Genomic DNA, 15,047 nt, shown 5'->3' on the forward strand with positions numbered 1-15,047 from the left:
GAAGCAAAACAGCGTTTATTCCTCTGACATGTCGGCTAATGCCTTCACAGGCGAATACTGAACAAATTTCACACTCTATATTTATAATACATTCATTTAACTCAATTATCCAATAATCCTATTATTTAATTACATACAAAATTATTTAAAGTAAAACTCTCCAATTAAAATCTACATTCATCCCTTGTGGTACCAAAGTATCAAATTTTAAAATATAAACTGATTCTTTATACTGTAAAACATTTTTAATATTTTTATACAAATAGTTATCTAAACCTTTCTCTAATATTGTATCTAATAACCCCATAGACTGACTCTGATGTTCATAATAAAAATGTTCTGCTACTGAACTAGACATTTTAATATTTTCAATGTCTCTAATATGTTCTATCTTCCATAAGCGCTAGATTCAGGTAGCCCATAAATGTACAACCGAATGGGTTGCTATACTTGTTGAGCTTGACAGGTTGAAACAAACTAATTTACAAAAGGACATTAATGTTTCATGCAGTAATATGCCCAAAACAGGTCCAGAATTTCTGGATAATATCCTGAAAGATATTAATAGTAAATCGAAGGGTCATGAACAGGATATCATGAACAGAAAAAGGAATAAGTTAATTAGAGATACTAGAGATTATGACAATGGTTTGGCCTTTACTTCGAAGGCCAATAGGAAGAATGCTAAATGTCATGTGACTTTTAAGGAAGGGAAGAGGGTGGATGAGTGGTGTTCATTCAGTTCAAGGTCATCTTTTGAAACAGTTTCATCTGGTACGGATGATAATTATGCATATAATGGTGAATATCCACCCTTACCACCAGCGCAAAACATTGAACAACATCAACACACTTTTCAGAACCAAGGGGGAAATAAAACGTTTCATCAGGGTAAGAAATGGCAGCAAGAAGAATAGTTTAATCAACAATATCAGCAACACCCCCAACAACAATATCAGCAATGGCAACATAAGAACAAAATGGGGTAGATGGTAAAGTGGATGCTTATGTGCTAAATTTGCCTGGCTATAATTTAAATATGTATGAACAGGCCATATTAGAATGCGGCCTAAACTTTATTCCTACAGTATTACCAAGGCTTCATGATTTAAAATGTGATGTGTTCAACTTTATTAGAAAGTTACAACTGAAGCACATGTTTAGGCATAATTTAGAGGTTGTACCACAGATTTCTGATGTAAATGAGTATGTTTCTTTTATATGTGATGATGTAGATGAAAAAGTCTCTGTTAATAGTGATGACAGTTTTTCTTTTTCCTGTGTATCTGATGAGGCTACTAATGCATATTATTTATTTGATACAAGTAGTATAGCAACAAAAAGTAAATTCATACCTGTGTTTAATTGCATGGAAATTATACACTTTCAAAATATGCTAAATTATTCTATTGAACAAGAATTTGTTAAATTTAAAACAAGTATGCATATTAATTATAATTTGACTAAAAATGAGTGGTTAGCACTGCAAGCACTGGGAAGAAATGCAGATTTGATATTCAAACCTGCAGATAAAGGTAATAAATTAGTTCTGTTCCATATTTCTCAATATTTAGAAATGTGCTATAATCACTTGAATGATGTGACAGTGTATGAAAAGGCACATGGGGATATGTATGAACTGGTTATTTTTGAGTATGAACAATTGCTATATAAGGGTATCAGGTTAGGGTACCTGACTGAAGAAGATGTTAAAAAGAAGTTTTTTCATCATAATGCTAGTATGGCATATTTTTATTGTGTACCGAAAAGTCATAAAAGTGTTGTTAATCCACCAGGGCGCCCTATTGTTTCTGGAAGTAATTATTGTTTACATAACATGGGATATCTTTTACATGAATTGATGTTACCCAAGGTATTACTGTTACCAGCTTATGTGGAGGATGTATCAAATTTTTTGCATAAAATACAGAATATAGGCTGGAATGACCAGATGCATTGGATTACTCTTGATGTAAAGAGTTTGTATACAAATATTTATCATGAATTTGGTCTAGAAGCAGTGAGATTTTTCTTAGGGCAAGTTCTAGCAACTGAATATATAGTGGAAATGTTATATTTTTGTCTTACAAAAAACTTTTTTGAATTAAGAGGAGAATTGTTCTGACAAAAACAGGGTACAGCAATGGGGGCAGCATTTGCCCCCTCATATGACAACTTAAGCACAGGCTTGTTTGAACACGAATGCACTTATAGAACTTCATTTTTTCACCAACATGTTAAAAATTATAGCAGGTTTATAGATGACTTGATTTTCTTGTGTGAGGGAGGGGAAACAAAAATTGATGAGTTTATATCGTAGTTGCAAAGTAATAGATTTAATCTTAAATTTGAAAGTATACAAACTGGAAAAAAAGTATCGTTTTTGGATGTAGAGGTAGATGTATCCAAGGGATATCTACATACTAAGATACATAGAAAATTTGAAGATCAAGTTAAGTACCTTAAGGCTACTAGTTGCCATCCACCCCATATTATAGAAGCACTTCCCATTGGGGAGTTTACTAGATTGCAGAGATTATGTAATGATACAGAAGAATTAAAACAGGAAATTCAAAGAATGTATAATATGTTCTACTCTAGAGGGTATAGCCAGCAAATAATAGATAAAGCTTATTATAAATCTAATCAGATCAATACACATGAATACAAAAGGGATAGAGCTATAATAAGTTATGATAGTAATATAAGAAAAAATAATTTAGAGATTTATTTCATCATTATATAATGTCTTTAGTGATAAGGTGATTACTATGGTAAAATATTATTGGAACTTTTTAAAAAAAATCTAAGGAGGCAAGAGATTGGTTACCAGACAATCTAAAATTCTCCTATAAAGTAGGGAGAGATATTAAAAGTTTCTTGGTTAAAGGTAGGTTGGTTAAACCAGAACTTAAATTTTATGATACACCAACAGCAGTGGGTACTGAAATCTGTGGTAAATGCAAAGCATGTAAGCATATAGTTACAGGGTTTGATAATATATATGGTAGAAAATCTGATAGTAAAGTAAATTTTAGATGTGATAACAGAGGGCATTATATATACACTCAAATGCCCCTGTAATAAGTTTTATATTGGGGAAACGAAAAGGCCTTTTAAAGTTAGATTACTTGAACATATTAGAGACATTGAAAATGTTAAAATGTCTAGTTCAGTAGCATAACATTTTTATTATGAACATCAGAGTCAGTCTAAGGGGTTATTAGGTACAACATTAGAGAAAGGTTTAGATAACTATTTGTATAAAAATATTAAAAATGTTTTACAGTATAAAGAAGCAGTTTATATTTTAAAATTTGATATTTTGGTACCACAAGGAATGAATGTAGATTTTTAATTGGAGAGCTTTACTTTAAATAATTTTGTATGTAATTAAATAATAGGATTATTGGATAATTGATTTAACAAATGTATTATAAATATGGAGTGTGAAATTAGTTCAGTATTCTCCTGTGAAGGTATTACCCGAGACGTCAGAGGAATACATGCTGTTTTGCCTCATTTTGGGTCACCAGTTTGTGGTTTTTTACTTCTAGTATTTCAGTTTGTGGTTTAATTAATATTTTGATGTTTGTCTGATATGTTGCAATGGCATAAAGGCTGCAACTATTTCACATCAGAGCCTTTCCTAATGTGAGACATGGAGACTTGGCTGTTAGGTATTGAAGGTTGTCTTTAATTTTTGAAAATGATATGTAGCATATTAGTATACCCTGAATTTTGTAATATTTTCATATAAATTAAATTTCAAAAAATGCAGAAATGTATCAGTTTCAAACAATCAGTGGTTAGGGAGGAAGAGAAAAGTTGTTATATAATGAACATCCAAATATTTGTTTCAGGTGTGATAAGACAGGATACATAAGGAACCACTTGACTTAAATAGAATAGTTTTTTTTAAAGAAAGTGGCCATGAAAGGGAAAACTCTATGAACTTGCAAGCCTTTTGGTTATTTTCCATAAGTTCTTGGACTGATTTAGCATCAGTGTAGTATCATTCACAAACTGAATGACCATTGTGTCTTTAATAGGAGTGTACAGGTCATTAATAATAAAAATGTTAGAAATTGAGGCCCAAGGCTGAGCCTTATGGCACTCCGACTGAGATGGACAAGAATGGTGAGTGTTCCTCCTACCATTTCACTACTTGTAGAATGTTAGAAAGTTAGCTATGGAACCAAGAGAATATGCTGAATCTCCAGTTATGAAATGGGTTCTAGCACAGACTGTACGTTTGGTAGATTATATTCCCAGTTGTTTGAATGGATGGCCAAGGCATCCAGTTATGAGACAGGAAATCATGAATGAGGCTTCAGTATTTTATTCGTCAGCCCTGAAAGCTAACAGAAGCTTAATGTCAGCTAAAAGGTAACATTGTATACTGGAATAAACTCTAAACCTCCCACATCCCCCAAATGTATATATTCCAACTCCAAGATCGCCAAACCTTGGAGAAAAGGGAATATTCTGAGCAGTGGCATCTTCAACTTAATATATGCAAGTTTGTTCTTTTGGTCATTCACTCTTGGTATTTCGGAACATGGTCTAGCGGGTTCCCATATTTCAAATGGTTACTGATATGGCAATGAAAATCCAGCTCCACTAAGTTTTGTTCCTGTAGATGCAGGCTTGCATTTTTTCAGGAATGGTGGGAAATCTGAAAAGTTATAAGGCGCATGACTTTAAATTGTAGAACAGAACAAAAGAAGTGTAAGAACCCAGACTTTATACAGATAAACACAATTTATAATGAAAGGAATAAGAAAACTGTATTGCTTCAGATGAAATACAGAGCAATACATTATTCTTGGCATGTTTGATAAAACGCTGCAGAAATTCTTTAATAATCACTGCTTTTCCTGTGGTGCTATAATTTTAGCAGACCTCCTTCTGTTGATTCATACATTAGCACTAAGTAGCATGATCCAAGCACGTATAATAGATTTCTGTTCTGATGCAGTTAACTTTACTTAATAACAGAAAACAGAACAAAAATCCCTTCATTTTGCATTCTTCTTTAGTATGCGTGTTTGCTTTTCCATCTTGAGAGCTTACTTTTTCTTTCTTTCTTTTTAGATTTCTTGGTTGAAAGGTTACCTTTTATTCTAAGCTTAGATTTTATTTGTAGAACTGTAATCAGATTTAGGTGAATTACTCCTTATTGTTGGAAAAACAATATCAGCATTGAAACATTCTTGGAAGCATAAGTATTGTCTGAATTTAGTAGTCATTGCATAAGATTTCTCTGATTTTTTTTGGATCCATCTTACGCATTGAAAAATCTTAACCAATTAAGAAATGTTTTATTCATTTATTTATTTACTAATTTTATTTTTGTTGATAGGATAATATTACTGGATATAGAGACACTTTCCAGCAGAGTCCCAGTGAGAAAGGCTACACAAACAAACTCTCCATTGACACCAGATTATAGTTTATGTAAAGGGACACTTTACAAATAAATTCATTTTATATATATTTATTTATACTGCAGATTCTAAGGCCAAGATGATATTACAATAAAGTTCAAAGGCAAACTGCTTTCCTATTTAACTAATGATGAAAAATGCCATAATGTAAGCCAGAAAGTATGTCGCATTGCAATGGCATATGAAGCACTCTTAGGAGAATGAAAACTAGAACTCATTTATGAGAATGCATAATGTAAGTTATGGAGCTGCATTATGTCTCAAGTGTCCAAAACACATAATGCAAATCTGTACAGTGGGTTGAGATCACTGAAAAGGGCAAGAAGACACTTGTAAAGCAACTATTAGTCATGGGGAAGATGGATGGGTCAAGTGCAAATATGAATACTGATTCATACACAGAATAAAGAGTGAAGAACAGCTATATAGGCTAACTGATATAGACAAATGCATGACAGATGGATCATAAGAGGATGTATCACACACAAAGCAGCAGAGGAGGCATTGGTAGATAGAGAGGGGCAAGATACCAGAAATGAAAATAAGTGAAAAAGCTATAATCAATAATTGAGGAATTAGTGGTGGGTATGGATAACAATATTAACAGGATAGTTACAAGTATAATGCTGAGGAAGAAAAAGGAGAATGGATTTTGAAGTCTAATAAGGGGAAATCTCGTAAGAGCTGAACTATTAAGAAGATAGAGAGAGGCTGTTGAAAGTAGTGTGATGAAATGAAGCCGGAGAATTAGGGCAGGAAAAACAAGGTTCAAGGGAAGAGCAAAGCTGTTATCAATGAAGAAACATTCCCATGCTGGCTTTATGGCATAAGGTAATAAGCTGCAAAGTAAACGATCTTACAACTGAGAGAGAAACTGAGTGAAACAACCTCTAACAGCTAACACCAGGGTGGACATAATGTTTGAGTAGAGCAAATACAGCTGGAATGATGACAGTTACAAAACAAAATTATAGTTTTGATTTAGTTATGCTCGTTAGGACAAATAGTAACCCTGGTATGGCATTAGGCATCAAGAGGTAAAGTGAGTAATGGATATGTGGATATTTGCAAGAACATTAGGTAGTTTGTTACCCTTACAGGTGTGCTAGAAGAATCAGAAATGACAAGTCCAAAGAAAGAATTGTAATGTATATGCAGTGATTAACTGAGAGATTCTTGGTTCCTGCAAGAATATGGAACAGAAAATATATGATGTGTTCTGGTGGTGATTCACAGAAAAACGAGAGAGACCACTTGTGATTAATAGCGAAGGAGAATTAGTACTGGAAGTTAGGCTTTACCATTATTTTAAACAAAACACTCTTGACTGTCTAAACTGAAACAATTGGGCAGGATAATTTTACAATTAATTATTATAAAAATGAAACATAATGTGAAGGTAGGGGAAAAAAGTGCTGGAAGGAATAAAGCGAAATGAGGAAGATATAACTGACATGAAGACGAGCAGGTGATAGACTCAGAGGTGACCGACACTGCAGGAGGTAAATGACTTGTCACTGTGGTTCAATGGCCTTGGTGTAAGGGGTTAAAAGTACAACAATGGCAAAGAACTCAATTTACTAAAGAGCAGACGTCAATGTTATGGGAAGTGCAGTGAAATATAAGAATGAAGGCTATAAGTAATGCACAACACTTGGTGAGTTTGGAAGCATATCATCGAAAACGTTGACTGGAAGGTAGGAGGAAATCTTGCTTTACTGAAACAAGGAAGTTTGAGATGAAATGGCAGCTGAACTGGGAAATATACAAATATAGGAGGCTATATTTAAGATGAAGAGAACGTGACAAGATATAAAATGTGGGTGTTAAATGGAAAAAGGTGTATGAAGAAAACAAAGGAACAAAACAATAACAGCAACAAAGGTAATCCAATAGGGCAAAGCTACCCCAGAGATGGAAATGGCTACATGATAAAGGGAGAGATAAAGGAAGTTATTTAGATAATGTAGGAAAAGTATTAGGTTAGATACTAAATTACTGGGAAAAGTGAGTCTGGAAATCTGAAGTGATACCAGCTCAGGAAGAAACAATGCATTTATTTCTAGAAGAAAGAGAAAATGGGAGACTGATATAGAAATATATGACAACTATGAATATGAATAAGTGAACTGAAGGGAAATTTATTTTATTTATTTTATTTTACATTTGTTGACTGGGTTGGTCCGACTGCATACATGTCCATTTTCAGCAGAGACCTAGGGAGAAAAGCACCAGAGGTAGATACACAAGAAAACACACATAGTGCAACTTAAGAACATTAACAGACTTTATAATACACAAGTATATTAAACAATCACCCAGCTTGAGAGATTAACTGGTAACTTACAATACAATATATTACAAGTAGTGAAATAAATAGAACACAAATATAACTAAATTATTAGTCAGGCCTGGAGCAAGGACAAAGCCAGTGACACCTGAAATACTGCTTAAGACTTTCCATGAATAGAGGTAGGGATGCCTCTAGAGTAATGTTAGCAGGTAGGGAGTTCCGAGTTTTACCCACAGAGTTGGCAAACAGAGAATCTCAGGCCGAATTGTTGGCTTTGACAGTTTGCACTACAAGTCTACTGGATGAGCAGAGAGGTCTGGGGTTGCAGTAGGGGTAGATAATGTGCCTAAGAGCAGGTGTATTATCAGGATGGTAAAGTACTTTATGGGTTACTATAAGTTGGTTGTACTGAATTAACCTGGGTAGTTCTAGCCAGCCTAGATTATTTAGGTTTATACAATGGTGAGTTCTATAGGGTAAGCCAGTAGCAAATCTGGCAATGTGATTGTAGCAGCTGGAGAGTTTGTTAAGATCAGTTTTGTTTAGGTTGATAAGTAGAGGGGAGGCATAGAAAAGGGTGAAGAGTAGATGAGAGTGGGCAGTGGCAGTTCTGGCAGTTGTGGTAAGGAATGGCTTAATCCTATATAGGGAACCGAGCTTTTTATTAATGGTTTTAATAGTTTTACTTATGTGCATATCAAATTTAAGATTGTTATCTTTGGTAATACCTAGGAGCTTTGTACAGACATCTGGGGAGATTATGGTCTTGTTGTTAGAAATAATGGAGAAGGATAATTCTTTGGACTTTTGGCTGGGGGAAAAAGTAGTAGTTTTGTTTTGTTGGGGTTTAGAATCAGTCGACGATTAGAAAACCAAGTTTCAGTTCTGTTAAAGATATCCTGAGTTAGTGCTTGAAGTTCTGTCTGGGAGGAGGCAGAGCAGATCAAGGTAGAATCATCTGCATACTGAATGCAAATTGCTTTAGGGATGACAGAGTGCAGATCGTTGATGAATATGGAGAACAGAAGGGGGCCTAGAATGGACCCTTGGGGGACACCCAAGGTGTTGGGTAGGAGGTTGGATAGTTTATTCTGCCAAAGAACAGCTTGCTGTCTGTCATTCAAATATGATTGGAACCAGTGGAGAGCATGGGTGTCTAAGGAAATTGTTTTCAGGGTATGGATGAGAAGTTGGTGGTTAACCATGTCAAAAGCCTTTGAGAGGTCCAAGAAAAGGGCTGAGGATAATTTATTACTGTTTCTGTTATGATTAATAGTATTGGAGAAGGAGAAAAGGGCTGAGGTGGTGCTGTGGTGTGGCCTAAAGCCATGCTGCGATTTGGCCAATATCTTGTTTTGGATTAGATAGTGAAGTAACTGTTTATAGATGCACTTTCCATAATTTTGGCTATTGGCAACAGGATAGCTATCATCTGAAGTTAGACAGTTCAGTAGAACTAGCATCTTTATGAAGGGGTATAACATGAGATATTTCCCAAATGGATGGGACTGTGGCTTCTGATATGGTGCAGTTGATTAACATGGAGATGGGATATGCAGTAGCATCTGCTGCTTTCTGCAGATATTCAGCAGGGAGACGATCAGCAGCTAGTGTCGTGGGTTTTAATTTTTTGATTAGTGTACAAAGAAAAGATGTGGTGACTGGTTGGAAGCTGAAGGAATGCTGGGTAGTGGGATTGGAATCAAGTGAGTTAGGGGAATGTTGGGGTAGTTGGTTGGCTATGGAATGGACAGTTCCAGTAAAGAAACTGTTGAAGGTGTTACCGACATCCTCTGGTAGTTTGTCAGTGCAGGCAGAGGGTTTGTCCAGGGCGCAGTAGTTTGTTTATCCCTGCCCAAAATTTTTGAAGATTATTTTGACATTTCTGCTGGTGTAGGCAGTTAAAGTTATTTTTATCTAACAGAATGGATCTTTTTGTCTCATTTCTTAATTGCCTGCACTTTAATTGGTCTTGTGGGGTTTTAGTGGTATGCCATATGACCCATGTCTTATTTCTGAGTAGGATTTTTGATTTGGTGTCTTTTGAGAGCCAAAGTACACCTTCTGTTTTGTTCCGAATGTGTTGAGCAGGAGTGTGAGAATTAAGGATGGTGAGGAATTTACTGTTAAAGAAGGCAACAGCATCATCCTGGGGTAGTTGTTTTAGGGCAGACCAGTTACATGATTTAAGCTCATTCTGAAAGTTAGTTAGATTGAAGCTCTTATTGTTTCTAACAATTCTATAGGTAGGCTGGTGGGGATAATTTGCTTTGGGTCTAACAATGAAGGTAAGGCAGTGATCACTAAGGTCATCAGGGAGGGTCCCTGATGTATACATTTGGGGATGACTGTTGATCAATATCCAGTCTAGTATACTCTCTTTATTTTGAGGTTTTCTTATCCTGGTCATATAAGATATGACCTGTATAAAGCCATGTAGGTTTACATGGGCAGTAGGGGATTCAGAGATGTTCCAGTCTATATTAAAATTTCCTAGAACTATGATTTCCTGAGGGTAGTTATTGGCTGACCAGTGAAGGATGTCTTCTAGGGAATTGGTATTGTTCCCTGGGGGGATATCCAAGCAGACAATGTTTATACATTTGTTTTTATTAATCTGAAGTCCGGTAGAGATAATTTCTGATTTATTGACCTGGGGTGGTTGAATGGGGTCTAGGGTAACATTAAGTATGGATTTAAAGAGTACAGCTACCCCACCTCTTTTCCTAGTAGCACGGTCACGTCTGAGTATGCTACAGCCAGATGGTAAAACTTCATTATCTGGGACTGATGGCTTAAGCCACGTTTTGGTAAGAAACAGTATATCAGGGGAGTGGTATTCCAATAAGGTGTGTAAGTTATAAACTTTATTATTAATGCTTCTAATATTTAGATGGGAGATCAAAAGGGAGTTAGGGGGTCTATCTATTGTTTGTGAATTCTTAGGATTATTAGAGTAAGAGGATGCATGACCAGAGGTATTTGGGCCTGGGTTTGGGTGAATGTCTCCATCCATTGTGAGGTTATAATGTAGGGTGACAATAAGTTTCATAAATTTACGTAGGATCTTTTGGTAGTGTTAAAGTTTTGGGTTAATGTGTCTGGAGTTAATAGGTTGATGGTTTCTAGTGGTAATGGAGATGGAGAGAGGGCAGTTTATTGGGTGACTATTCATTTTGGAAGTAGTTGGGGTGGAGGTATGGTGCAGAAATCTGGGCAGAAAAGGCAGAGCAGATGAGGAAGCTCGAAGTGATGGGAATGAAGTGCCTGAGATGAGTGGTAAAATACACACTGTGGGACAGACAAAGAAATGGTGACATAAGAGCAGAAGCCAAACTGGCTCCAATTGCAGAAAAGATACAAGAGTGCAGGCTGTGGTAGTTAGGGTGCATGTGCAGAAAAGCAGAAGACAATCTGGTGAAGTAAACTTGAGACAGACAGGAGAGGGGAAGAGGAAACGATGTCATCCAGCAAAGAGGAGGATGAATTGTGTGAGAAAAGAACTGCAACAGTCAGGTATGAGTGTCATAGAAGGCAGGAGTGTAGCATTGAATCAAGAGAAATGGTGACAGCATGATACCACAACCCCATGTACAAAAATAGCAAAAAAGATGGCTGAGGATAATGATGCCACTGGATAAACTTTCAATGTCACATTACAATCATAACACTCAAACAAGTGGTTTGAAGATCAAACAAGTGGTTTGAAGAATGCTGGTCTCTTTTAAAGCTTGATCTAGAGAATGTCCAGCCATCACTACATGCATGTCTGACAAACATCCTAGATTAGGGACTTCCTCTCTTGTTTTTATGACAATAATGACTGACTTGGGTATGAGCGCTTAGTGTGTGTTTTTTGGCTTTTCCCCAAAAGATCAAGGTGGTAGTATCCTAATGATTTCCCTTCTTTCTTAGATGGTATGAACAGATACAGTTATAGCAGTTATTCTGCAAGTCATGCTTATAGGACTATTTAATGCTGATTGTCTTAAAGATGGCCAAGACTATTGTTTTACACAGAAGATATATTGCCATTCCAAAGTGATCACTTAAAAACAACCCTAAAGTCAATCAGGTTGTCAGTAGTACACATGCTGTACCCATCACATACACAGCAAGGAGCAGACAAATTGGGCCGTATATACACTGAGGCATTTAAATTTAACCTTCCAAAACCACAAAGACCTCCTAGATATAGTACACATAACAAATAACCTCAGCAGTCCCAAATGCACTATTTCAAAACACTCACATCAACATATACAACAACATCTTATGGAGCCTTTATTTCTAAGACCGTAAGGCAAGCCACAACACGATCCAATATTCTGGTCAATGGGCACCCCATTGTGGGACTAACTATTGTTCCTGTCACTAGGCTGTGCAAGGAGAAAGCCACTGTCAGTTGCTAATCAGGGGCAAGGAGCTGCCACATTACACATGCACTCAGGTCATTGGACCACAAGTACCACTGTGACTGACAGCATAAGTGGACTGTTTGATGATGTCCTTAAGAGGTCATGTGCATATATACCATGATGTGCTGTTACAGAAGGTTTAAGATATCTCACAGTGAAAACTCTAGCTTGGCTAGGTTTTTCTTGTAGTTTTTAATAACTGGTTTGTATGCATGACCTATTTATTCTTAGGTTTGGGTGTTACTTGGGATATTTTGCAGACACCTTAATTGTTAGGGACATCAACTGAGTTTAAAGATCCCATGTTTCTAAAGTATACCCAAACTTCCACTTATACTGTTCTTATAAGATCATAAAAAGGCCAAAACATTCATGTCCATAGCTAGTGGGGGTTTGCTTTATTGGCCTGAATGCATCCACAAATATTTAAAAAGAAAACATAAAAAGTCATGGACATTCAGTAGCCATATAGTTGAAAAACTTGATATCCTCAAGGGGTCATTTGCGTATATATCCCATGGTTCTCTGTTACAGGAGGTTTAAGGTATCAGACAGTGAAAACTGTAACCTGACTAGGTTTTTCTTGTAGTTTTTTTTTCTCCAAAGATGATAGCACAATATGAGCAGAAGATGACTGACATTAATAATTGGCTTAGTTTCTGTGTTATTCTAAGGGGGTGCATTATTTGTCAGCATGGAAGGAGATGGTCAGCAGACCACACAGCTTTGCCAGGAATGGTCTGTACCTCTCTTCTCTAAGCTTTTGCATATTAGCTAAAACATTGTCCTCACCTACAGTGCCTATTTAGGCAACACCAAACTGAAAGTACTTCTGACATAGGAAATCAAAACCAAGAAAATGGAAATGTGTTGTTTCTCAATGCTAGGAGCATATACAAGAAACTCCTCTCCCTACAGGTTCTCCTCACTGAGAGAGAGTTTAAAGCTATGGAAAACATACTGGCAGTGCAATGCTATAATGCTTTCTGCACATTTAGACCAGCTACTACTCAAACAGGGACCAAAGGTGGAGGTGTCTTAATTTACATCAAAAATAAAAATACCTCAAGGCTGGTCAAACAGGACAATGCACTTGACCTTCCCCATATTCAAGTCACCATAGGCAAAATCCCATGCAACTTCCTTGCAAGCTATAGGTCCCCCATATATGACAAGAAAACCCATAAAATATATTTAAGCTTACTGGAAATACTCATCATTCAACTCAATACCATATTTATGAGTGGCTTTAATTACCCTGTTATTAACTGGGAATCAGATATGACATCAAATGTGCGGGCACAGAGTTCCTGGATTTTGTAAATACGAACTTCCTGGACCACATTGTCAATATGCCAACCAGGGATGCAAGCATACTGGATCTGGACCTCAGTAATATAGGAGAGCTCTGTACATCCCCTTGTGAAATGTCATTTTTGGTAAGGTTAGACCACAAAAATGGCCTCCTTGGAGTAAAAATAAAACCTAGAAACCCAGCTAACCATAGAATGTTCAGGAGCTACTCTAAGGATAACTTCCTGCTATTAAGTGATAACCTGGCAAAATTTCAAGCCTCCATAAACCTTGAGAACACAGCTGGCTATGATGGACTATTCACTGAAACCCTGTACAAGCATGTTAATAGCTGCTAGAGTCAGCTGGATCCACCAGGAATAAATGTAGAACTTACTAAAAAACAAGCCACCCTGATGGAATTGCATCACCAATAGGCTGTATAACAGAAGAAGGAAAATCATGACAAAAATTAGAAGGTGCAGCAATCAGCAGAACAAAAGCACTCTCAAAAAATTAATCAGCAAACTCATAGGACAAATAAAGTCTAACAAAGCCAATTTTTAAGTAAATTTGGCCTCCAAGGCAAAGAACAACCACAAGGCATTCTTTGGCTATGTCTGCAACCTCAAAGGCAATACACAATTGTGTGCAGCGCTCATTGTTAACGGAGCCACCTATACTGACTAGAAGATATAGCAAACCTACTGGCAGACAAATGGAGTTATAACTACCCATTTTTCCCTCTCAAGCTCCCCTCTGGATATATCATCAAATATAACTCCCCCTACTATCAATAGGTAACAGGTCGTCAATGCTCTGTCTAAAGTCAAGAACAGTACATTTGTGGGCCCAGACACTATCCCAGGCTGCCTTCTAAACAGCATGAAACATGACCTATCAGGTCATCTGGAATCACTATTTAACCATAGCCTCCTAAACAGGCTTCATGCCACAGGAATGGAGACCAGCAACAGTCATCCATCTGCACAAAAGTGAGCCATCTACAGACCCTGGAAACTACAGACTCATAAGTCTCACTTGTCTTGCCTACAAAACCTTGAAAAGAATTATCATGGAAATGATCAATAATGACAAAGAAAACCTCCAGACACTGGACTCAACCCAATTTGGTTTCTTCAAAGTTAGGTTATGCCTACTGAGTCAGATGGACGTCTTTGGGAATGTCATCAAAGCAATGGATGAGGGTAAAACAGCTTACACTGCCTACCTTGAACTGGCAAAGGCATTTGACACAATACCTGACTTGGGCATTGTTGATAAACTCTAGTGGCTAGGTATAAACCCTAATGTCACCCATTGGATGGCCAGCTGTCTCACAGATGGGACCAAGGAAGTTAGAATTTGGGTGTCCACCTCTACAAAGATACTAGCCACAAGCAGAATCCCTGAGAGATTAGTCCTAGGATTGCTCCTTTTCAGCATTTACTTCTCTGAAGCTAAGGCTAATGTCATGGGCCTCTGGCTGATCATACTTGCAGATGATTGTAAATTAGGTGCAGTCATAGAATCTCCCACCATCACAGGAAGGGCTGACACAGACAAATAACTTGTGTCAGAGCAGTGTACTAA

This window comes from Protopterus annectens, chromosome 8.part1 (genome assembly GCF_019279795.1).
Source record: "Protopterus annectens isolate FY-2018-M chromosome 8.part1, PAN1.0, whole genome shotgun sequence".
NCBI lineage: Eukaryota > Metazoa > Chordata > Ceratodontiformes > Protopteridae > Protopterus > Protopterus annectens.